The 25,045-nt window shown below is 48.5% G+C and overlaps 1 protein-coding gene across 6 annotated transcripts in view; it reads left to right on the top strand.

Moving 5' to 3' along the window:
- Nucleotides 1-25,045, top strand: part of PHACTR3 (phosphatase and actin regulator 3) — a 229,521-nt gene that overhangs the window by 77,704 nt on the left and 126,772 nt on the right. Inside the window, exon 1 of one of the 6 annotated variants that reach the window (XM_067012634.1) lies at nucleotides 1,250-1,315. The exons of 4 other annotated variants lie outside the window; for them this stretch is intronic. The gene's annotated coding sequence lies outside the window, so the exon portion shown is untranslated. Of the gene's footprint in view, nucleotides 1-1,249; nucleotides 1,316-23,924; nucleotides 23,961-25,045 lie in introns of those variants that run through there. One more of the 6 variants, XM_067012633.1, reaches the window with a different exon arrangement.

The following is a 25,045-nucleotide window of genomic DNA, read 5'->3' as shown; positions in this document are numbered from 1 at the left end:
AAGCCCTGGCTGCAGTGTGCTGGACACAGAACTCAGGCCCGGGTCAGCCTTGCTCCAGAGTCCGGCCCCCAACACCTGGGTTTTTCTCCACCAGCAGGAAGGGTCTGGGCTCCCCTGGGTGTTCAGGGAAACTGACTCAATAGCAAGACCTTCCTTCACTAGTCAGCTCCCGGCCCCGTGGCCTAAATGCTTGACAGCCTTATTACCCCCTTTGCAGGGGAGAACACTGAGGTTCAGAGGAGTCCTCGCTTTCCCAAGTTGACATCGTCATAAGGTGGTGAGAGCAGGATTCAGACCCAAGCTGCCTTTCTCTAGATTAGAAATCCCAACCAGGGACGGTTCTTCCCCCTCCAGGGGACATTGCAATGTCTGGAGACACCTTGGTTGTCAGAGTTGGGGCCGGGGGCTTCTGGCATCTCACGGGGTGAGATCGGGGGTGCTGCTGAACGTCCTACGAGGCGCGGTACGGGCCCCCGATGCCAACGGCGCTGAGGCTGAGGAACCCTGCTCTGGGCCCCTCCTCGCTGGGCGGTCACCCCTAAGCCAGCCATAGAGGTCTAGATGGAGTAGGTGTTGGGCCTTCAGCTGAGCCTCCCGGGCCTGGAATAGAAGGTGCGGTGAGGGTCCCTGCCTCCAGCACCTTTTGACCAAGGTTGGAGGTCAGAGTCCCATTCTCCTGCCGTGGTCCCTGCAAGCTTGGCTCTGGGCTGCCTCCCTGACCTAAGCCTGCAGCAGTCATCTCATGACTGTGCAGGGCCGAGGTACCCTCTCAAGGTCAGCGTGGCAGCAGTGGGGGTAGAGGAGAGCACCCCTCTAATCGATGGACCCCGCCTGAGGCCAGGAGAAGTTGCTGGCACAGTGGGTTTTGAATGTGGGGCTTAGGGCTTTGGTTCTGGGGACTTCTGCCAGACTCTGGCCAGCTGCTGGCCCGGGCAGTGCCCTGGCAGCGCTGGGGAACAAATCGCGGGCACTGAGCAGAGCAGCGGGGTCCTGGTCCCCGAGCTGACTCCTCAGGCCCTGGGCCGCTCTCCTCACCCCGTCCCCACCTGCACTCCTGCAACGTCTGTATTGAGAAACGTGTACAGATAATAATGGTGTTCAGCCCCCAAAGGCAGACAGGCGCGTCCTGACAATTGCAGTGCTGCTCCGGGTTGGAGCTTTCTTCAGGGAGCTGAGCTAGTCCGGAGCGATGCAGGGCTGTTTGCCAATCGCTGCCTCCGAGGGTGGTTTGGAGAGACAGGATCCAGGCGCCTGCAGGGAGACAGTTCCCTGGGAGGATGAGGACCTTGATTCAGAACTATTCTTTGACCAGAAGGTGAGTGGGATCCCCCCCCCCAGACACCTCCGAAGGAGGGAGGGGTGCAGGCGCCTTTTGTAGGGGAGGCCTCTTAAGCAGGCAGAGACTTCGCAAAAGTGAACAGCACCAGGGCCAGCCGAGGGGGAAGGCTGCCCCGCCCTGCCATGAATCAGATGGCCAGGTCGGGAGTCTGGGGTGAGAGATGGGTGTGCCCTTCTCCCCACAGATGGGTCGTTTTTATGTGTCTGGTGGGTCGGGGCCAGGGTTAGCCAGCAGCCCTGCCCTTCAGCCACAGAGACCAGAAAAAGAGTCTTTTGTTTCCACAGGAACGCTATTTTAACCTCTTACTTCTGGGCTAAAAGTAAAACTTCCACCTGGATGCCTTTTCATCTCCAGCTTGTAAGCTGATTTCCAGGAAATAATAGATTGTCGTTGATGTGCATTTTGACCGCATGGGGTCCTATTCTGAAGCCAGGTTTTGTCAAAATTCAAAGTAGGGGAGCTTTCCAGCAGTGGAGGTTTAAACCTTCATTTAGCATCAGGGAAAAAGATTGCACAATCAGGAGGCATTACACTTCGGGAATCTCCACCACAGAATCCCTGCTTGGGAGGCGGGGCGTGAGGAGGAGAGTACATTTTGCTTTTCTGTGAGTTTGCATTTAGCATAGTTTTTGGATTTGGGGTTCTGAAAAATGGTTTGCCAGTGAGGTTGGCTATCTGAAGTTGGGGCCAAAGAGGGAAATGGGGAAACTAATTCTGAGTGGTAACACGGGTCGTGGGAACGTCTTGAAAGCAAAATTGGTCCCCGATTGTGTCTTTCTAAGCTGCAAGTTTTTGGCCTCAGAGGGAAACGGTGATCTGTATCCTAAGTTCTTCAGGAGACGGCAGTTGTCTGAACGCCAAATCCCCTCCCCTGAAATGCTTGCTTTTTTTCTTAGGTGGGGAGCAAAGATGGTAAGTTAGCGGTCCTTTTGTGGGATGTCCTTGGCACATTATACTGTGAGGATGAATTACGGATTCATGCAAATTCATAATGATGGTAACCACTTACAAAGATCTAAGCATAAGAAATCATTAAAAAACACCATGTTTGAAGTTCATTCAGAAATCATCAAGGGTATATTGTTTGATTAAGGAGAGAAGGGAACAGTTGTCCCAGAGCCATCATGTCAGCTGTCATCTAGGTGTGACTCTCTGAGAAGCAAATATTCCCAGTAAGACACACTGCAAATTTACTGCTGTTTAATTTCACAACTTTTACCAGGCGAGCTAAAAGAAGAAGCCCTTATAAAAATGCAGTTTCTTTACCATAAATGACCTTCCCTCCAGAGCCACACCCATGGGTAGCTTGGCAGCTTGTAGTTCTCTGTCCACATGGAATAGATATAGACTTTTTTCTCCCCTGTACTATTATTATTTTGGCATTAACTCTTTGGTTACCAGTCAATTGAGCCCTGAGTCAGTATGATTGACTCTGCAGCCTGTGACTTGTGGGATTGTTAATTACATTGTTGTTACATAAGGCAATAGCTTTAGTCGTGGGGTGACTGCTCGTACCTTGCAAGTGCAGAACATTCTATTTTTAGACTATAAAGCATCATCCTCAGAGCAACCTGCTGACTCCTGCCTCCCCTGGGGCCCTTCTCTTTGTACCCATGGAGCTGTGGGCATGAGGGCACAGGTATATGGACAGAGCAGCCCAGCTTCTCCTGTCCAGGGCCTCCTGGGACCTAAGGAGTGGCCAGAGGCTGTTTTTCTTTCTGGTCCTGGAGTTGATGAACCAGAGTCCTTTCTGCTCAGCCTTGTGGTGCTATTTTTAGCTCCCTTTCTTCATTGCTTCTTGACATAATTTGACATGTCACAGCAGAATCCCATCTACTTGCAGAGCTTACTCTGTTCTGCAGTCTGTTTTTTGTGGGGCAGAAATAATCTTTGCCTGAGCATATTCCATTGTTGTTACTTAGGTGGGAGGTTAAGGTAATACCCATTAACTTCAAAAGATACATGCAAAATAAAATCTAACCGTTTATTTTATTTCTGTGCTAATTTCCCAGCCTGGCTGGCTGGCTGGCTTAAGCACCTGGAGGGGAAGGAGGGAGAGTATTCTTCCAGCTGTGGGCTCAGAGGGCAGAGAGCAGTGGTCCAGGGTTTGAGAACCTGCATCAGAATCTCCCCGGGGAGGGGGGCAGGGCTTGTCACACCAGCCATCGAAGCCCCACCTGCAGAGTTTCTGATTCTGCAGGTCTGGGGTGGGTGGGAGAATTTGCATTTCTAGCGTATTCCCAGGTGATGCTGGTGGTCCGGACCGCTCTTAGAATCACTGATGTAGAATCACAGTGAAGGTCAGTCAATAATTAGAGTGGGGAGAAAAGGCCTAATTCTAGAGCCAATTTAGAAAATGTTCAGATAGCAGAGCAGGAGATTTCTATTGGTTTGTATCCTGTCCACGTGGTTGAAGATGAACTTGATCGGAAAAGAAATGAAAGTTTACAGAAAAACTTTATTTCACAAAAGCGCTGAGTATTAGATGATCCAGGGAATTAGTTGGTTAGATGTGACGTTACGTCAGGGGGATAAGGCTGAACTGTTGAGAGGTGAAGTGTCACAATTTTAGACCACTTACTTTGAGGTGGTTCCATAGTGCCCACGGCCTGTAAGGGAAGTATGTGTGAGTAAGTATATGGAACACGTAGAGCAAAATATGAACAATTGCTGAACCTAGGGGTGTTCATTATATAGTCTTAACACTTCTCTGCAAGTTCAGAAATCATATTAGCACGTTAGGAACAGTAATAGGGCCGAGCGCTCGTCTTGTCTTTTTCGTGTGTGCCTCATGATGGGTGTTTAGAGCTCAGTTGCTCTGGGTGTGTAGGGCACGTGCGTGGACACACACGCAGCTCCGTCGCTGTTACAGTTAGTCCCTGGGACACGATCACGCCGCTGGTTCATGTCTCTTTCGGGCTGTCTTACTGGCACTGGTGTAAAGTTCCTTCCTGGAGCTCGGCTTAAAGACGTGTCCGTTCTTCCCTGACACACAAGCTCCCTACTGCGGTCGCACCCCTGTGTTGTTAACAGAAGAATCCCATAAGCTCAGGGCCTGTGACACTGCAGGGAGAAGCTCCTAGAACCTGACTGGGGACAAAGAGGTGGGTGGAATTAGTACCCAGCTGGAGGGCTCTTCTCCCGGAAGGCAAGGGTGGCCGGGAGTCGAGGCTCAGGGCTCTCACGCCGAGGGGGAAGCACGGCGTAGGGGTGTGTGGGATCAGGCGCCCACCGTGGGCCCCGGGAGTCGCTGCCACCAGGCCCTAGGACCGTCTCCTTTCCTTCCTTCCTCCCCTTCCCATCTCTCCGTTTTCCTTCCTTCTTTTTCCCGCACGGCTTCTGGTCCGAGTAAGTAGCACAGTAGGAATCCAGAATTGTTCAATTTCACCCTGGGACATAAAACACCTCACCTGTGTCTTCCCAGCAGCTGCCACGGGTGAGCACACAGCGCGCGCCGGCTCTCTGCACATCTCCCTGGTCCTCGCTAGGGCCTGGAAGGCAGGTCCTACCGTTGCCGCCATTTGACAGATGGGCAAACTGAGGTTTGAAGTGTACGGAAGTTGCCCCTCACCCCGATCTTGAGCCCATTGACCCCCAAGCCCGCATTCTTCCCCACCAGTGTGGTGGGGAGAGCAGGGAAGGGTGGGGAGCCTTCCGCTCCCTTCTGGGCTCTGCTGACCACCCTCAGGCCTGGCTACTCACTCCCTCTGGGGAGGGTAACCAAGTGCTCGGCCTCGGGGCTTGGAGATAGACTGGCCAGGTCCGCGTCTCCCAGCGAGTAATTCACGTGAGCTTGCAAACGGGGGTACCTGACACGGGGGGATCGTAGGCCCACCCGGCTGAGAATATTTACTGTCTGCCCTGTTGCAGCAAAAGTTTGCTGACCTGTGATTTTTCCCGTGAGGCAGCTGTCTGGGTGGAGATCAGACACGCACACACCACACGAAGGAAATGCAGCAAGATGTCAACAATTGTGGAGTCTCGGTGGTGTATGTATAATTGTTCATTTTACTATTTTTTTCTACTTTTCTGTATGTTCCAAAAAATGGTAAGACACTTGGATAACTGTAATCGCGATGACCCCGGGTCTCTAGAGGAACGCCGCGGGGCTCTATCCTGAGTCCTGCAACATCACTGTTTGCCTTAACTTGGCAGGTTAGCAACTGGGTAGACGGTGGAATTGATAAAAGCATTAACAGTGTGACTGGCGTACTCAGGAGTCCAAGAGTCAAACACATATCCCAGCAGATCGCTTGGGAGGCTGAGACGACAAGAAGTTTCATGCTGCTAAACTTCAAGTCCCCGGCTTAGATTCACAAAGCTCACTGCCCAGGCCCCACCGGGAGTAGCCGTGGGTGGGAATCTAGCCTCTTCGTTGACCTAAACCAATGTGTACTGCCCCAGGGCGTGGGCACTGTTCTGGCTCTCGGGACGTCGGCGAGCAGAGCAGGCATGTTAGCTGGTCCCTGGGAGCCTGCATCTGATGGGGGAGGGGCGGCAATAGCCAGTACCCATCACCGGTAGGGAATCACCCCGCGCTGGTAATAGATGTTGTGGGAAATGGGCAGGGGAGGGAGGGGGGGGACAGGAGCCTACGTGAGGTGGGCAGGAGACAGCTGAGTGTTTGAATCAGGGTGGGCATCACTGAGGAGGTGACATTGGAGCCAGAACCGGAGGGCAGTGAAGAAATGAACCATTGGATATCGGGGGCAGGGGGGCAGGAACCGTCCGGGCAAAGGCCCCCTGTGGGAGCCCCCGGGGGTCCAGGAGCAGCAGGAGAGAGCCGGCAAGGTCGTAGGAGGGGCCGCCAGGACTTCGGGTTTTGTGCCCGGTGTGCCAGGAGCCATGGGAGGGTTTGAAACCCAGAGACTTGAGATGGGACATAGGATTTCGGGGACCCCCAGGCCACTGTGTGAGGGCAGGCAAGGGTCAGGGAGTCGGGCCAGTTCCGAGGTCACTGCTGCGATCCAGGCAGAGGCGGCGGTGACTGACCATGGCAGGGGTGGCGGGCGCAGGTAGAAGGCGGAGCCATTGGGATGGGCCAAGGGAGAGAACCAGGATGGGAGGGGCCGTGAGGGCCGAGGGTGACCCTCAGCTTTTGTCCTGAGAATCAGGAGGACGGAATTCCCTTCCTGGCCTTGGAGGGGACGGCCCTGGGTAGAGCAGGTTATGGGGGAGAGAAGTTCATTTGGGCCACGTTGAGCTTGAGGTGTCAGTGGGACATCCACGTGGCCACAGCAGATGGCACCTGGTGGCCTGAGCCTGGCGTCCGGTAAAGGGCTGGGCAGCAGCTCTGCATTGCGGATGTGGCAGATAGACACACAGCACGTTCTCTGATGAGCCCCCTCCCGACTCACTTGTCTGCCACCTTTAGGGTACTTGGCTGAATATTTTCTTTTAATTTTTATTAAAAGAAAGTCTATTTATTTTTACCGAAAACTCTTTTTAAAAGGAAATCTTTTGCTGCGACTTCAAGTGGAAAACCACTTGCTTTTAATAAAAGGTAACCGTAAAAGTAAAACAATGACTATAAAATAACATTTAGTTCAAACTAGACGTGATCTCGCACCAAGGTCTCTGACCCAGAAGACCCTCTGTACTGGTTAAAACACCAAGATCTGCAAGGGTAGAGGGACATCAGAATCATCTTAGCACCAAACTTAAGACTCTCCCGTACTGTTCTCTGGAAGAGTAGAGGGGAATTGAAAAGGGACTAGCTTCTGTTGCTTTGCGCTGGGTCCGTGAGCCCCCTAAAATCACCTTATCACCCTCGTATCTGTGCCTGGATCTTTCTGAGCGAGCAGCTGATAGATGGAGAATGTATACAGTAATGGAGCTTAGGATCTAGCTTGACCCTCTGCTCAAGGTTGAGTTTGCTTTGAGATGCTGTGTTTTCTGGAGGCCTTTGGCAGACTGGAATTTGCAAGAACACCGAGAGGGACTGTGGCTGTTTATTCTAGAACAGACTGAAGGAATAGCAACCCTGGAAAGAAAGGGGGAAATTTGTCCCTCCTGGTTCCAGAGGGTGGCCCTGGGCCCTTACAGGGAGGCTACAGCAGGCAGCTTTCAATTCCCTCTGAGCACACGCTTCCGCTCTGAGAATTCTCATTGGAGCTTGTGCTTTTAAATTAAATCATCCGCTTCCTGACTCATCTCTTTCCTCTGGGGTGTTGCTTTTTCCTGTCTCTTTTTCACGTTGCAGCCTTTCCTCCAGTGCCATGGTTGACCTTTTCGGCTTCAAAAATGAAGCAGCAGAGCACACTTGGGCCGGGTTGCCTACATCACAGATTGTGCCTCAGGCTGTCCTGGTCTGGAGCTGGCCTTTGTGCTGAGGGCACTTGCAGAAGCTTCTCGTCACGCGTGGTCTGGGGGCAGGCACAGGGGGCCCAGTATGCTGTGCCTGGAGATGGGAGCTGTCTGTGTTATCTGTGGTCCTCCCTTTGGCTGATGGTGAGAAAGGAGTTCACCGTCCTGGGAAGTACGTCAGCAGAATCAGGCGATGGAAGGGCTTTTGGACCTCTGAGGTCCTTCCTGTCGTACGTTTGTATAGTTTTGCCTCCGCGACCTCTCCTGCAGGACTCCTTCCCTGGGTGGGGGGCGTCTGGAGCGTAGCATCTGCTGCCCTGCTGTCACATCATGCCCAGCCCCAGTCGGGCTCTGAAATGTTGAATGGGTGGATGGGTGGGTGGGTGAAAGTATCTGCCACTGAAACCAGCTGCCCGACGCAAGGCCACCGAACCCGGCTTGGCCCCCGTGTCCAGCCTCCACGCCTCGGCTGGAACGTCCTCATCGCTCCGCCCAGCTCTCCAGATCCTGCCTGTGCAGCCAGGACCCCTGTTGTACGAAATCTTGACCCGCCAACTCCACCTCAGTCCCCTTTGTGGCCCCTCTGCCACCGTCCTGTGCCCACCCGCCCTCATTTGGCTTCTGGCGGTCTCCCTGCTCCACCCTCACCTCTGGGAGAGCCCGGGAGGCTCTCAAACTGCAGATAGATCCTGTCGCAGCCCCGCTTCCAAGCATGGCCTCCGAGACACGCCTCCCTCGGCCACCGCATCCTCCATCCCGGGGAGCGCCGGCTGTGTGGTCGTGGTCCGAAGTGTGGAGTCGGAGCCTCGGACCGCCTGGGTTTGGACCTGGCTCCCTGCGTGCTGGCTGTGTGGCCTCCTTTCTTAGTTTCCTCCTCTGTGAACAGGTGATGCTGAAAGTACCCACCTCATAGGTCGTTCTGAGGATGGACAAGTCAAGGGTGAGAGGCTGAGCACACCTTCAGGCTCACGGTTGGTACCACCTAAGTGTTTTCTTTTGTTGTTTCTCTCCCTGCTACGCACAGCCTTCCAGCCCCTTTCTCCTTTCTTTTTTTTTTTTTTAAACATCTTTCTTGGAGTATAATTGCTTTCCAGTGTTGTGTTAGTTTCTGCTGTACAACAAAGTGAATCAGCTCTATGCATACGTATATCCCCATATCCCCTCCCTCTTGCGTCTCCCTCCCACCCTCCCTATCCCACCCCTCTGGGTGGTCACAAAGCACCGAGCTGAAGATGTGGCACATATATACAATGGAATATTACTCAGCCATAAAAAGAAGCGAAATTGAGTTATCTGTAGTGAGGTGGATGGACCTAGAGTCTGTCATACAGAGTGAAGTAAGTCAGAAAGAGAAAAACAAATACCGTATGCTAACACATATATATGGAATCTAAAAAAAAAAATGGTTCTGAAGAACCTAGGGACAGGACAGGAATAAAGACGCAGACGTAGAGAATGGACTTGAGGACACGGGGAGGGGGAAGGGTAAGCTGGGATGAAGTGAGAGAGTAGCATGGACATATATACACTACCTGTTCGCCCTTTTTCACATTCCTTGAATTTGTCAGATTATTTCCCATGGTTTCTCCTCCTGTCCCTTCACTAAGGACATTGCCCCCGTCTTGTCACTGTCCCTGTTATTTTGGGGGTCTTGGGTTAAATGTCACCTCCCCTCTAACCATCCCATTTAAGGTAGGTTCCCCCACCCACATTCTGTGGGGTGCTTTTGTCTGCTGATGAGTTGTGTTTGCACCAGCCAGAATGTGCCCTTCACAAGGGTGAGGACCCTGCCTGTTGTCCCCTCCGCTCTTGGGAGGGAGGCCACCAATGACTGTCTGTTTGTTACCAAACCAAACTCAGGTCCTCTTGCCCGAGCGCGGTAAAGCCAATCCGCTGACACCGGGGTGTGGTGAAGGAGAGCACAGCATTTATTGCAGGCAGCAGGCAAGGAGTTCAGGGCAGCTAGTGCACGAAAAGCCCCAACTCCCCAGTGGGTTTCAGCAAAGCGTGTTTAAAGGCCAGTTGAAAGAGGGGGTCCCAGGGTGTGTGATCAGCTCGTGCACAATTCTCTGACTGGTTGATGGTGAGGTTACAGGGCAGTGTCACAGGGGTTAACATTATCCTTGGGTGCCAGGAGGTCTGGGGGCTATGTGCTCAAGATCATCAAGTAGTTCATTTCTTCCATTTGGTGGTGGTTTTAGCACCTGAAAAACAGCTCAAGAAATGTGCATCAGATGCTATTATCTGGGTGCTTCAGAGAGGAGCTAAAGCAGAGGATATGGGGGAGGGATCTGTCCCGAGAAGACCCCATAGGGTCCCTCGGGGTTATGTGTTGGCTGAATGAATGAAGGAAGGAACACACGGGCTGTTGAACCATGGTGCGAGGGGCTGTATCATTCACACGGCATGAGGTGTGGGCTACACCCTATGCCTAACTTTTCCTGTGCGTTTTGCCTCTGAATTCATAAGGTGCCGGCCTCAAGGGCAGGGATGCCAGCTCGTGCCGTGCAAGGTGTCAGGTTCGTAGGTGCAGCGTCATGCTGTGAATGAGACTGAAAGGGGATGAGCTGAGAGGTCAGGGTCGTGGTTCTGGAGGTCATGTGGTCCTGACTCCCTACCACTCATTAGCCCAGTGACCTCGGCCAACTTTATTTTATCCCTCAGTGCCACAGTCTCCTTATCGGTAAAATGAGAGTAATAGTAGTACCTGTCTTAAGGGTTGTTGGGGAGATTAAATGAGTTAGTTATATTTAAAGGTCTGGAACAGTGTCAGTGTCTGGCACATGGTAATTGCTGTGTAAATGGGGCTGATTTGATGATGATGATGATAATGTTTTGTAATAGATTTAAAATGTGGACTAGCAGAGAATTAAAGAAAAGGCTAGCGAACTAAGGAGAGGAAAGCCAGGATCCAGGAAGTGTTTGCCAGGGAACGCATGAGCCCTGTTTGCAGTGTCAGATGGATTCAGACTCGTGAACTTTACTGGAACTGAAATGTACTGAAGCTGATGGCAGGATCCATTTCCCAGAGCATGGACGCAGCCCCCAGCAGGTGTCAGAGATGATTTTCCAGCAGTGCGTTTCACATTCTCTGTGGAATAGGACCTGTTTTAAAATTTCCAATATGCTACAAACTATTTAGTGCGGAGAGAAACACTGTGGCACTTCACCCTAAAGGGAAGAGGGTGGAGTGCATGGTACCTGGGACAGATCCTTTACCTCTTTGCCACTGGCTACACACGCTTGCCTGGTGGGCAGTGGTCCCAGATGCCCTGCCGCTGTTTCTGATATAACTCAGATGGGGCTTTGACGGTCACGGGATCCCATGGTCAGATGGCTGTTCTCTTTGAATTCTCTTTCAGTTTTCTGGTTGTAGATCAAGGAGAAAATTTTAGTTTGTGGCTGGTGTGTCTTTGACCCTGGATGCTGGTTGATTTCTCTTTTCTAGCAAGCAGAGAACAGCCTCAGACACGGAGCCCTGCAAGGGTACAGTGCCTGCCAGAATAGAATTATATTGACTTGTTTCCATTGTAGTTATTTTGTGGCCATTTAACATTTCTGGAAATGGATTCTGACTTTCTTATTAAAGCAGAGGTGTAAAGTTTCTTTAACAGATACATTTATGTAGGTACAAAAGGTGAGTTGACTTAAGATATAAACTATCCTGTAGCTGATTGTACATATATGACTAATATAACGAAAATGGTACAGGAAGGGTTCTTGACAGATTTGCAGAAGACAAGTGGAAGGCAGGGTCAGGGAACTGGGAGTTGATGGAGTGGAAGTTTGGGGGTCATTTGGGGCCATGTGAGCCCCTCCCCAACTCCCTGGTGGGATAGCATAGAGAACATGCCTGCTCAGCCTTGAACATCCACTTTGGGAGAAGCCACAGGAAGACGTTATTCTTAGTACCAGAGAAGCCTGGTTTGCTTCATTTTTCAGATTCTGAGAATGTTGTGTCTGATTTTGTTTCTGTCTTCACCAGGGTTGCTAGGAAGCCCGCCATCCAACTTCATTTCAAACCTCCAGTCTTTGCACAGAATATAGTACGTGTTTTGTGTATTTAAGCCAAAATCATGTATTTTCTTTCCTCCTCTAGTTTTATCTCTTTTTCTTTTTTAGATTGCTGTAGGCATTTCTGTAAGCCAGCTTACCACCTTTTTGGAACATGATGGGGGTGATGATTAAATGCTGGATAAATAAATAATGATGAAGCTCTCTTCTCTAACTGTGAGACTGGGGGCAGCTTCGTTACTGGAGCTGTCTGGAGGTGATCAGGACCAGGATGCAAGCGGAGCATCGTAGGATGCGAGCCTTGGTTCTGAGAGCCTCGGGCTGGGTGACGCCACGCTTGTTCTGAACACTAATTTCTATTATTTGGTGGTGTTCATATCTCAGGCCTCTATTTAGGATACAACATAGATTTCAAGGCACATATTTGCATTCTGTGTGGGCTGAGGTGCCTGGCTTCATTCTCTCTATATATACCCACACCGCCTCATGGGTATTTTTAAATGCACGTCTTAAGAGCCAACTTTTCTACAGGGAGTGGGCTTATCATTGTGCCAGGGTAATTGCCATGTGGGTTTGCCGGGGCTGAGGGCAGAGACATTAACTCCCTGGGGGGAGAGCCCTTCCCCTTGCAGCCCGTGGCAGGGCTGCCCTGGGGGGTCGCTCCCTAGCAGGAGGGGGCTCAGTCCCTGGTGTCTGTCCTTGCAGTTGCTGGAATGGCCAGGAGGCCAGATGGCCTGAAGGTCATGTCTGAGGCCAGCTAGGGAGGATGACTCAGGAGAAAGATGGTTTGTCAAATAGTGGAACGTGACAGAGGCAGCAGGGCCTGGCAAGATTGAGTCCTGTGTTTTTTCCACACTTGTCTGAGGATCGGTCAGAATATCGTGGGGATCCCCGAGGGGCCTGCTTGGAATTGAGGGGCAGGCCAGGCTGTGTGGGCTCTGTCCCCTCTCTCCTCTTATGTGATTCGTTTGGATACTGGGATGCTGTGTGGATTGGTTTGGAGTCCAGACTTGGCTGGTGAGACAAGGGGGAAAGGCCCGCAGTAGCCCAGCCCCCTGACTTGACACTAGGGGAAACCGAGGCTCAGAAAGGGGCCCAAGCCTGCAATTCCTCATCCTCCTGCAGTGTTCCCAGGGTATGACGCTGCGCCCCCCCGGCCACTAAAGCCAGAAACCTGGGAATCAACCTGACTCGGCCTTTTGCCTTCTCACCCTGCATCCCTGCAATATCCCTGCATCCTGACCCACCGCTGCTTCCTCCGGTAGGCCCACCTAATGGAGTTTCTGGTGGGTAATTGGAGTGATCTTTTTAAACCTCAAATCTCATTATGGCAGTATCCCAATCCCCGCCCCCCCCACCCCCTATGTTCTGATCTTGCTTAAAATTTCTCAGGGGTTGCCCATGACTTGTAAGACTAAAAGCACCCAAACTCCTCACTGTACCTGTCCGGCCTGCCTGCTCCGGCCCCTCTCTGCCCCTCTGGCCTCATGATGGTGTGGCGATCCTTCCAACCTCAGGACCTTGACACATGCTGTAACCTGCACTGGAACTCTGATGGGTTCCACCCCCTGCAACTTGTATACACACAGGTCTTCCCCGGTGGACTTCTGCTCTTCCTTCCCATCCTAGACCAAGCAGCCTGTCTTCACACGGCCCCAGCATGTTCCTGGTCCTTCGGGACACCCAGAACCAACTGTTGGTGTCTGAGTTGGGGTCCTCTCTGGCTTTCTCTCTCTTACCCACTGGACTGTCAGCTCCATGAAAGCCAAGTGCACCTACCTCATGCCCCCCGAGTCCTGGTGCCTCCCCAGGGTGCAGTCAGTATGTGCCGAGGAGACAGAGACCTTAGGGGTTATGTGGAGACCGTGTGATGTACACAGAAGTCTGAGGTCCAAGCAGGAAGTGTCTTCCTTCTCCTCATCGTCCTGCTAGTAAATCCTTCTTCACTGGGTCACTGAAGCATCATGTTGTGGAGTTTCAGATTCAGGGACCCCAGGCAAGGGGACCATCTTCAGTTCACCATCCCCAGAGCCCCTGCCTTTTGGACCCAGAAGGGTCTCCAGTGCTGCCAGGACTATCCATATTTAACTGATTATTTGCCATCTGTCGTATCGCCAAAGCCTAGCCATCAAAGGTCAGCGGTGATGGTCCTGCAGTCAGATAAGCTAGTTTGGTTGCAGGAGGGTGCATGCGGGAGGGTGTCCACCCTCTGGGATGCCTTGGTAGCATCCCGGCCAGGAGGACTGGGAGGGGCTTCGTACAGGGTTTGGGGCATGAGATGGATGATAATAGAAGGAATGAGGAAGTGAGGCCCAGGACTGGATATTGTCAAGAACAGCCTTCCACTGTGGGGTATCTCAGTGGTCTTTGCTGAGGAGCTGGGAGAACAAGTTGGGTGGCGACGTCTTGGTAGGAAAGCAGGATTCATTCATGTGAGGGATCCTTTGTACTTTCCATGTGGCCTCATATGTGTCCTGGTGGAAACCTTGTCTCTCTCCTGCTGGAATCGTCCTCTGATTGTCAACAGGGATGATTTTTACTTTGCTCACTTCTCTACCGTTTTTTTCTTTCTTCTATTTCATATGTTAGGGAGTTTAGCTGTGTGTCTGAGATATGATTTGCAAATATTTTTTCTTCATTTGATGACAGTCTTTTGACTTACAGTGATTTTCGTCATACAGAAATTTTCATTTTTATGTAGGGTGAATGTATCAAAATCTTTCTTTTGTGGCTTCTGGGTGTCATGTCATTGTTAGAAAAGGCTTCTGTAGTCCAAGCTTATTTTTTACATGTTTTCTTTTAGTAGAAATATAATGTTATACAGGTAAAACTGATATGATGCTATAAATCAATATGACCTCAATAAAAAAAATTTTTTAAAATAAATGTTTCCTTTTACTTTTTCTATGCTGTCATTTTCTTTTTATGTTTAAAGCTTTCGTAAATCTGGAGTTTATCTTGATGTAAATGTGAGGGACGCCATCCTGCTTTTATTCCAGTTTTGCCACCAATTGTTGTAACTCCGTGTACTGAGCCATCCCGCTTCCCCCTGAATTTCATGGTCCTTCTCTGTAAATATATCAAATCCATGTGATTTGAGGTCGGTATTTGGATTTTTCATCTTGTCCCACTGAAATCTGTCTATTCTCGCAACAAAACCACGTTGTTTTAATTATCATCATGGTGTGATATGTTTTGATAAGAGGGAAGTTTGTTCCTTTCATCCTTATTCCTCTTTCAGTCTTTTCCTGGTTCTTCTTCTTTACTTTTTTCATTTAAATTTTAGCTTGTCTATTATCTGTCTTGCAAATCTCTGATAAATTTCTTACCAGGAATTTAGTTCCACAGGAATGACTGGATTTAAACCTGGAAGAGGCTTGGAGAGCCCTTGTCTAAGTCTCTCATTTTCTAGAGAGAACAGTGATTCTATGAAAGTGACGCTGTGAGTAGGTAGTGTTGATGAACCAGGAAACTCCCCATTCCCGCTCCTCACCCCGATTCCCCACTCCCCAGCCAGAGCCTCTTGCTCGAAGGCTGGTCTTGCCCCACTGCCAAGGGAACGTTTCATCAGTGAGGCTTAGCGTACCCCTATGATGTCAATTTGATCTCAGTCAAAGCACCTCCTTCTGCTACGTTGATTTTACAGGAAAGGATGGAGCTGAGGGATTCAACCTTGATTTTCATTTTGCTATTCACGTTCTGAGCAAAGCTACAATGTAGTCAACACCACGTCTTTGTTTCAATGTCGGGAAGGAAGTTTTATTGGAAGGGTCGCCTCCATTGAACTTGCGGGAAAAACTTAAAAGTACCCAGGGCAAGGCATTCAGTAAGGAAGTGAGCGCTGTGAGACCGAGTCTGAGGAACAAAGGCCTTGCAAGCACTGACCCAGCGGGGCCGCTGGACTGGAATCGTAATAAATAGAATTGGGTGAGAATCCAGAAGGTCACACGTGGTTCGGCTTCGGAGGTGTCCTTGTCTGTGCTCGCTCGGAGTGAGCGTTGGCTTATAAATAGCATCTGGCCAACTGCCCGATGATGATTTTGACTGTCCCTTGCCGAAGGCCTGTACTGGTAGCTCGGTTGTGAGACTGTCATGGGTCTCTGTGACCTCACTCGGAGGGGGAAGGTAGGCAATGACAGATGCTGCTGCTACTAGCAATGAACATTCTTGGACCACATGCCCGGTGCCGTCCAACACATGCTTTGTGAGTTAACCCTTTAGTCTTCAAACAGCTCTTTGAGGCAGGTGCTATTTTTACCCCCATTTTACAGATGAGGAAACTGAGCCCCAGAGAGGTGAGGGCAGAGCCACCTACTGCCCACAGCTCCCCGCTAGGATGTAGGTAAGATATGAAAATAAAAACAGCATCAGACATAACCCCACAGCCCAGAGAGGAACGCTGGTGGCATCCTGGTTGAGCCCGTTACAGTGTTTTTCCCTCTTTGCATGTGTGTAAGTATAGATTCCATAAACAAAATTGGAATCATGCTGTTTACACTGTGTCCTGCGTTTTAACCTCATGTTACTTTGTGAACGTTTTCACATGAATACCTTATTGACTGAGGATTTTTGGCTCAGGCATTTTCACCTTAACCTCTTGAACTCAATTTCTATCTAGAAAATGGGCACGATCACGAGATCAGCCTCATAGAGGGTGTCTATTTTGCTTTGATTTGGGGAGGGTTAAATGAACTCATGCACTTAGCCCCATCCTGTAACCATCCGCTCTAAACTTGAGTACCTGTGCATTTATTTGGGATGAGGGCAAACAGTGTGCTAGGCTATTTGGAAGGTCATATGGAGAGAGAAATGCTTTGAAGGCTTTGGTACTCGCACAAAATAGAATTAAATGGAGGTCAAATCATGGAGCACTTAGGGATTCCCAAAGTGTCCAGAACAACAGCGGCTAGCTGTAAATTACGGAAGGAACCCAGGGGTGCTGACTCTGAGATTCTGAACACAGCATCCATTAGCGCCAAACAATGGACGGCCAGCCTCTTTCAGGGCTTACTGAGAGCCTCTAAAGAGTGTCAACAATGGAGGGAGAGATTGCAATGATGACCTGAGATGCTGCCTTTGAGTGTGTGTTGACCTGTCTAGAGGGAGGGACCTGCCCATTCTCCCTAAGTGGCCGAGCCTGGTGGGAGTCCACCTTGGGCTGTATTTTTTGCTCCCTTGCTGCTTTAGTGAAGCTTATCGTACCTAAGCGGAGTTTGTACATGCAGACTGGGGCCTTTGTATTCCAGCCACTTTGCTGAGAAGGCCCAGGGCGACTTGGTGAATACTAAGGAACGGCTCCTGCCCTGGTCCAGCCTGTGCCCAGCTCCCTGGGCAGCTGCCCGGTGCGGGGGAGGTGGGAGACGCATGCCAATGGGCTTTGAAGAGAGGCTGGTCAGCTTCTGACCACTTGGGGTTGACAGTTCCCAGAGTGGCCCCTTAGGATACCCAGATCTGCTTCGGGGAGACCTTGAAGGCCTCTGAATTTCCTCCCTGCCTCATTCTGGCTTTGCCTGAATCAATATGGGGACAGTGCTATGTGTCATGCTTTCCTATTGCGGGGTCTCTGGCTCACCAGGTGGATGGACACGGAGACTGTCAGCAATAATAATTAAAAAAAAAAAAACCCCTCAGAGTTGAACAGAGGATGCTGGGATTTATCCCAGATGTTCGGGCAGAGGGGAGGAGCAGGGCTGGGGATGGAGTTGGAGGATGATGTGACAGCATCACTCATATGTGTTGTCCCCTTTGCTTCTCACTAGGGATGCATGAGGTTCGTGTCGCCCCACTCACCAGGTTATGAAACGAAGGCTCAGCGGGTGGAGGTAGTTCAACCCAGGTGTGGACAGGGCTTCTCTAGAGCCTTCGACAAAGGATGTAGGCACATGTGGTCCCAGTGGGGATCTTCCTCGCCGCCTTCTTTCTCAGTGTGTGCGCTCGTCATGTTTTCATGGGCTGCTGCTGGAAGACTGAATTCAGATGCTCCCTAGATCCAAATAGGAAAATCATACTTATTTCCATGCTGGCTCAGACCTACTTCTTTATCCCTGTCCTACACACAGAGGCCCCTAAAACATATCAAGCGGTGGGGAGGGGACTTTGGAAGCCAGGAGACTTGGTTGCAGACTCGTCCACTGTTTCTTAGTCCCGGGGCCTTTGGTAATTCACCCCCTACTTCCTCGGCCTCATAGCAGCTGTGGCTACTAGTCACTCATGAGGATGGAGGACGTAGTCATTTCCAGGCCAAGAAGGGACTGGAGGAGATTAGAAGGAAGGCGGGAGAGAAAAGAAAGGGCAGGACATCTTCCACCCAAGAGATCAGCAAAGAAACCTTTTGAAATTTGACAGTGTCGTGTGTTGGCAAAAATGGGGGCGAAACAGCTTTCAAACATTTCAGATGTAAACTGGGATGGCCATTCTGAAGCGGCAGTATGGCGATATCAAGTGAAGCTGGAAATGTGCGCGCACCCCGTATCTATTTCTAGGCAAGTGGAAGTGGGTGAGGAGGCGTGGGCTAGGGGGGTCCTCACGATTGGAGTGTTGTGTGTAATAATGAAACCCTGAAAGCGACCTAAATGGCTGTTAGTAAGGGGCCAGATACATCAGATGTGGTATGTTCCTGCCTGGAGGCTCTAGGCAGTAGTTTAAAGCAATGAACTAAATTTCTGTGACAAAAGAAAGTTGCAAGACCAAAATTTACAGTGTGATTATTATGTTTGTAAACCTAAACCTCCCCCAACAAAACAATATGATGCATATCAGGTAAGCAGGGTATGAGGAAGGGGTGGGGAGGGAGAGAGGGGGGAAAGGAGGGAGGAGAGGAGAGAGAGAGACTACGTGAGCGTGTGTGAGTGAGCATTCTAAATATTGGACTAGAAGGACACACACTAAATCCATGAACATTGTCCCCTTCTGGAGGTGTTGAACGCGGTGAAGGAGGATTTCACCGTTATCAATAATGCTCCATTGTATATATTATATATATCATTATGCACTGTATATATTATACATGTCATTACACACTATATATCGTACACACTATATATTGTATATGTCATACATACTATGTTTTATGTATCATTGCACACTATATATGTTATATGTATCATTACACACTGCGTATATCACACACACACACCAAACGAAAGCTTTAACAACCCCCAGTTTTGTATGTTTGATATATTGTTCTGTGTGCTTTACATTTTAAAAAAAATTATTCAGAGAAATTAGAGAAACAATTTTAAAAGAAAGAGATTTGTTTGGGGAGGGAAAAAGGCTGGACAGCTGAAGATTCATATTTTGAGTTCAAGGTCAACTTTGACTGACTTTGTAAGGTACTTTTCTCCTAGAGAGTGTTTTTCAGCAGACACTTATTAGGCACCTGTTGTGTACACAGTCTACAGGACTGTCCATGGTGCTACTTCTTCGACTACTAGGCTCGCAAATAAATGCCCTAATTGAGTTCATCTTTGATGATCTTTTTCTCTCTGATGAGGAGTCACATTGTCACATAAGCTTTGGCCCGTATAAACTACACTGAATGAACGATGCCTGGGAAGGACATTCCTTCAGAAGCGTGACTTGCCCAGATGCTCTGGTGTTTCTGCTGATACCAAATTCCCAAGGCCAAAATAAGTACAAAGGTCACATCTGAGCTACAGAAACATCCAAAAATTTTTGGCATATTAAGTGGAAGGGATGTCATTTCTTATTTTCTATGGGCCCAGAGGACTCCAAGAATAGGGAAACGTCTCAGCCCAAACCGAAGAGGACAGACATGCCAGGCCCGCCCCTGGGCTGTCACCTTTATCTGCTTCCACAGTGTTGGTTTCGGGCTGTGGTTTGCAGGGAGACAGCAGTGCCGCCTTATCTTGTTCTAAGTCTTGGGCTGGAACCAATATGGCATCCTCTAGATTCAGAGCCAAGAGCTACAAGAAACATGGCCCGAACAAACCGCTTCCAATCCAGAAGTCACTGGTTCTTGAGGAATCCACTGATTCCTCATTCACCCGTAGTGACCCGTAAAGATCTGACATTCCTTTTTATGCTGTTAAAAAGAAGGCTAGGGGCTTCCCTGGTGGCGCAGTGGTTGGGAGTCCGCCTGCCGATGCAGGGGACGCGGGTTCGCGCCCCGGTCCGGGAAGATCCCACGTGCCGCGGAGCGGCTGGGCCCGTGAGCCGTGGCCGCTGAGCCTGCGCGTCCGGAGCCTGTGCTCCGCAACGGGAGAGGCCACAGCAGTGAGAGGCCCGCGTACCGCAAAAAAAAAAGATGTAAAAAAAAAAAGAAGGCTACAAGTTCTGTTGACTCCGGTCTCCCGTATGTTATGATTCCTTTCAAATCTCTGTATGGGCTTGGCAGTTCTGTTTGGTCTGGCAAATGTTTTTATTTTTTTCCCCTTCTTCCTTACATTTATTCTAAAAATATTTGAATAGATAATATTTGACTTGCTTTTTGTAAGGTAAAAAAGTTAAGCATCAAGAAAGATGGATAGAGTCTGTCATACAGAGTGAAGTAAGTCAGAAGGAGAAAAACAAATACCGTATGTGAACACATATATATGGAATCTAAGAAAAAAAATGTCATGAAGAGATTAGGGGTAGGACGGGAATAAAACACAGACCTACTAGAGCATGGACTTGAGGATATGGGGAGGGGGAAGGGTAAGCTGTGACAAAGTGAGAGAGTGGCAGGGACATATATACACTACCAAATGTAAATTAGATAGCTAGTGGGAAGCTGCCGCATAGCACAGGGCGATCAGCTCGGTGCTTTGTGACCACCTAGAGGGGTGGGATAGGGAGGGTGGGAGGGAGGGTGACGCAAGAGGGAGGAGATATGGGAACATATGTATGTATAACTGATTCACTTTGTTATAAAGCAGAAACTAACACACCATTGTAAAGCAATTATACTCCAATAAAGATGTTAAAAAAAAAAAGAAAGATGGATAATGCTATTGTAAGTACTATTACTACCATCACCATCACTTTTATTAGACAGTACAAAGATTCCCTGCTCCGATTCTCTGGTGGTTCAGTCCTTTTCACCTGGGGCAACCATTGTGATGAGTTCCTTCTTTGTGACTCCTGGCAGATATACTTCAGTCATATATGTGCATATGTGTGCATGTGTGACCCTGCTTTTTCACTGTAATGATGGTATACTATACATCATTACATCCCGGCTGTTTGGTGCCTTTTCTTACTTGCCAGTATTTCAGGTGGATCATCCTGTATCCATTTACGTCAATCTTCCTCATTCTTTTTACATGTTCCTGATAGTCTAAGGAGAGCAAGTAGCAAACTGCTCTTCTCCGGCGCCCCATTGATGGACACTGAGGCTGTTTCTAAATATTTGTCAACAAAATCAGCTCTACCGTGAATAATCTTATACCTGTGTATGCATCTTTAGTCTCAGGTTCAGGTTTATTTGTAACATCTGTTCTGAAGATTGTAACTGCTGAGTCAAATCATACGTGCATTTTAAGTTTAGATAGATATGAAAAATTGGCCTGCAAATATATTATACCAATTTATAATCACACCAGAATTAGTGGGGACTCTGTTTTCTGACCCCCTCACTAAGCCAGGTCACTGAAAATTCTAAGAGATGTGTCAACAAGAGTAGTGCTCTCAAAAAACAGAAGTCATCTTTTGACTTCAATTCAAGTTATATTTACCATCGAAATGATATAATGGCTTTGCTTCAAAATAATGCAGCGGGGCAGGGGTGATTGAATGGGAGTTGGTGGGGGTGTACATGAGAGGCGATCACCCACGTATTAGGAGTCCTTGAAGCCGAGGGGTGAGTACGTGGCCGTTTGTTTTTTTCATGCTGTGTACTTTTGTAGGCACTTGCATTTCTTTATACTTTTTATAACAGGAATTTTCAAGTCACATGTGAAACAGTTTTACCGTCTAATCCACACAGTAAAAATTCGGACAATAAACTATCATGGATTTTTATTTTGCTGCCTGCATTTAGTAAAAGCTCATCGTGTGCCAGGCAGCAGATGAAACGCCTGGTGTGATTATCTTACTCACTCCTGGAATCTCTGCAAGGTCAGGAGGTGATCATTTTATTTCTGTTTTACAGATGAGGAAACAGGTTTTGAGAGATGAGAACCAGGAAAGCAAGACAGCTGACAAAGTGTCACACCATGTGTGACTGGCTGTCCCTTTGCCTGGTGGTTGCCCCCTGAATGCCACCTGCCTGCCAGGCTCTGGGGACACCGGTCACTCAGGTCCTGTCCCAGCAGGTCAGGAGAGACTGGAACAGATGTGAATGGATTATTTGAGCATCCCACCAGCAACTCTTCTTTTTTAATAGATTTAATTTTCAAGAGCAGTTTTAGGTTTGCAGAAAACTTGTACAGAAGACACAGAGTCATAGACCTTCCCCACTGCCCCCACCCAGTTTCTCCTCTTATTAGTGTCTTGCGTTAGTGTGGTTCATTTGTTACAACTGAAACTCAACACTGATACATCGTTGTTAACTCAAGTTCATACTTTCTACTAGGGTTCAGTCTGGGTGGTGCACATTCTGTGGGTTTTGACAAATGTGTCGTGTTGTGTAGCCACCATGATGGTATCATACAGAATAGTTTCACTGGCCTGAGAGTCCCCTTTGTGCCCCCTGTTCACCCCCCCTTCTCCCGCCCCAAAGCCTTGGCAACTGCTAATCATTTTACTGTCACTGTGCCTTCCCCAGGGTGTCCTATCGTTGGAAGCATACAGCATGCAGCCTTTTCAGACTGGATTCTTAGCAACACACCTTTAAGTTTCCTCCACGTCTTTTTGTGTCTTATTTGTATCACTGAATAATAGTCCTTTGCATGCATGCACCCCAGTTTGCTCATTTACCTATACAAGGACATCTTGATGGCTTCCCATTCTTGGCACGCACACAAAAATTGAAATTTACATTTTCAAAATGGTTAGATTTCACTTGTGAATCTTGTTGCACTTAGAGCACCGTCAGATGCTCCGCATGACCTGAGGCCCAGATGGCCTGGACTCTATCACCCTCACCTCCCGGCCTGGCTTCCTCTCCTGCTTGTGTCCCTTCCCTCCCAATGTGCAGCCGCTGCAGCCTTCTTCCTGTTCTTCCACATGCCTTGCTGGATCCGCCTCAGCACCGTCCTGCTTACTCCCTCCTCTGTGCAGAAAGCTCTTAGCCCAAGTGTTTGCACTGTCTACGTCCCAGCTCAAATGACACCTCCTCTGAGAAGCCCTCCCTTACTGAAAGAAATCCATACTTCCCAGTAACCCTCCTTCACAAACTCCTGTTTTGATTTCCTTTCGTGCATTTTTCGTTCCCTGAAATGGTCCTAGCTGTTTGCTTGTTTGCTACCTGTCTCCCCACATCTGGCTCATCCCTGGCTGTGTCCCCCAGCCCTAGAACAGTGCCTGGGGCACAGTGAAGAGGCTGAAAGAACATTTGTGGGATGAACGAATGATTCATTGATCGGTATGACTGCTCTGATGCCCTCAAGTTGATAGCCTTACCTCTACACTGATCACATTCGCCCATTTAATATAAGACGGGGAAAGTACATCTTCAGTGACACGTGTTGTGTCTCGGGCAGCTTATGGGGAGACCCGTAACATGTTTTCATGCAGCTTCTGCTGGAGGTTAGTCTACACACCCTCTCCCTCTGTAACAGAAGGGATGGAGCCATCAGTGTAACAGAAGGGATGGAGCCATCAGTGTAACAGAAGGGATGGAGCCATCAGTGTTGTATCATTCTAAACCAAGATGTTACAAGAATCAATTTCAAAGAGATCCTTTAGAAATGCCTCTTCTCTCCTTTACCTCTCCATCTATTTAGACCCCGAAAGGTGTTTATGTTGACTCTGCCATTCTCCATTCCTGAGGTGCAGATAAGCACCATAAATATGTTAGTATTGAACAGGTCTTGAAATTTACTGACATAATTTCCACTGTCTTGTCAGTTCTCACAAGCACGAATGGCCTTTTTTTTTGGTGTGTTGAATGATCCACAGTTGGGGATGGCTCGAAGGCATTTTTATGAGGACATTTAGTCATTGAGGATCACTTGTTCCTGACTCATGTGTTTATTTTAAGTCTAAATCTTTTGAAAGGTCATTTAGATTTTCAAACGTAGTAGGTGGATCCCTGTCTCACATTCTCTCTCCTTGCCCATTCTTGCTTTTAACAAAGGAAATTATTTTCAAGAAAAGAAGATTTAGATGATATACAACCAGCCCGAGAGGAATATAGCTTTATACAAACATTGGTGAAGTGTTTGCATCTTTTCTTGGGGGAAGGATTGTGTCCAAGGTAGGAGGTGGTGAGAATTTTAACCGAAGTCTCTTTTCTAATTATGAAATTTGTACATGTGTACGATGGAAACAGTTTCAGGTAAATGTAAGAAAGATAATAATTATTATGCAAGGACCTCTAAATATCAGTAACATTCTGGTGTATTTCCTCTGTGTGTGTGTGTGTGTGTGTGTGTGTGTGTGTGTGTGTGTGATCTCATTAGTCTGTAAACTCGGCCCCTGAGAAGATGCTCAATGACAATTTACTGAATGAATGAACGTACATATGTGTCACATCTTTCAAAGCAAAATTTGGATAGTTTTCTGTATTTAGTTTTGTATTCTGCTTTTTTTTTTTTCATTCAATACCAGCCATTCCTCATTTTCAAAAGGTTTTTTGAAAACAGGATTTTGAATGGCAGAATGTTATCTCATTTTTTTTCCAGGTTTTTATTAGTTATCTATTTTATACATATTAGTGTATAAATGTCAATCCCAATCTCCTCATTCATCCCACCACCCCCCTCCCTGCTTTCCCCCTTTGGTGTCCATATGTTTGTTCTCTACATCTGTGTCTCTATTTCTGCCTTGCAAACTGGTTCATCTGTACTGTTTTTCTAGATTCCACATATATGCATTAACATATGATATTTGCTTTTCTCTTTCTGACTTACTTCCCTCTGTATGACAGTCTCTAGGTCCATCCAAGTCTCTACAAATGACCCAATTTCATTCCTTTTTATGGCTGAGTAATATTCCATTGTATATGTGTACCACATCTTCTTTATCCATTCATCTGTAGATGGGCATTTAGGTTGCTTCCATGACCTGGCTATTGTAAATAGTGCTGCAGTGAACATTGGGGTACGTGTGTCTTTTGGAATTAAGGTTTTCTCTGGGTATAGGCCCAGTAGTGGGATTGCTGGGTCATATGGTAATTCTATTTTTAGTTTTTTAAGGAACCTCCATACTGTTCTCCATAGTGGCTGTATCAATTTACATTCCCACCAACAGGGCAAGAGGGTTCCCTTTCTCCACACTCTCTCCAGCATTTGTTGTTTGTAGATTTTCTGATGATGCCCATTCTAAACGATTTGCATTTCT

This window comes from Kogia breviceps, chromosome 14 (assembly GCF_026419965.1).
Source record: "Kogia breviceps isolate mKogBre1 chromosome 14, mKogBre1 haplotype 1, whole genome shotgun sequence".
NCBI classification, from domain to species: Eukaryota; Metazoa; Chordata; class Mammalia; order Artiodactyla; family Physeteridae; genus Kogia; species Kogia breviceps.
The sequence above is the reverse complement of the archived record's forward strand: the minus strand, read 5'-3'. Positions and strand labels throughout refer to the sequence as shown.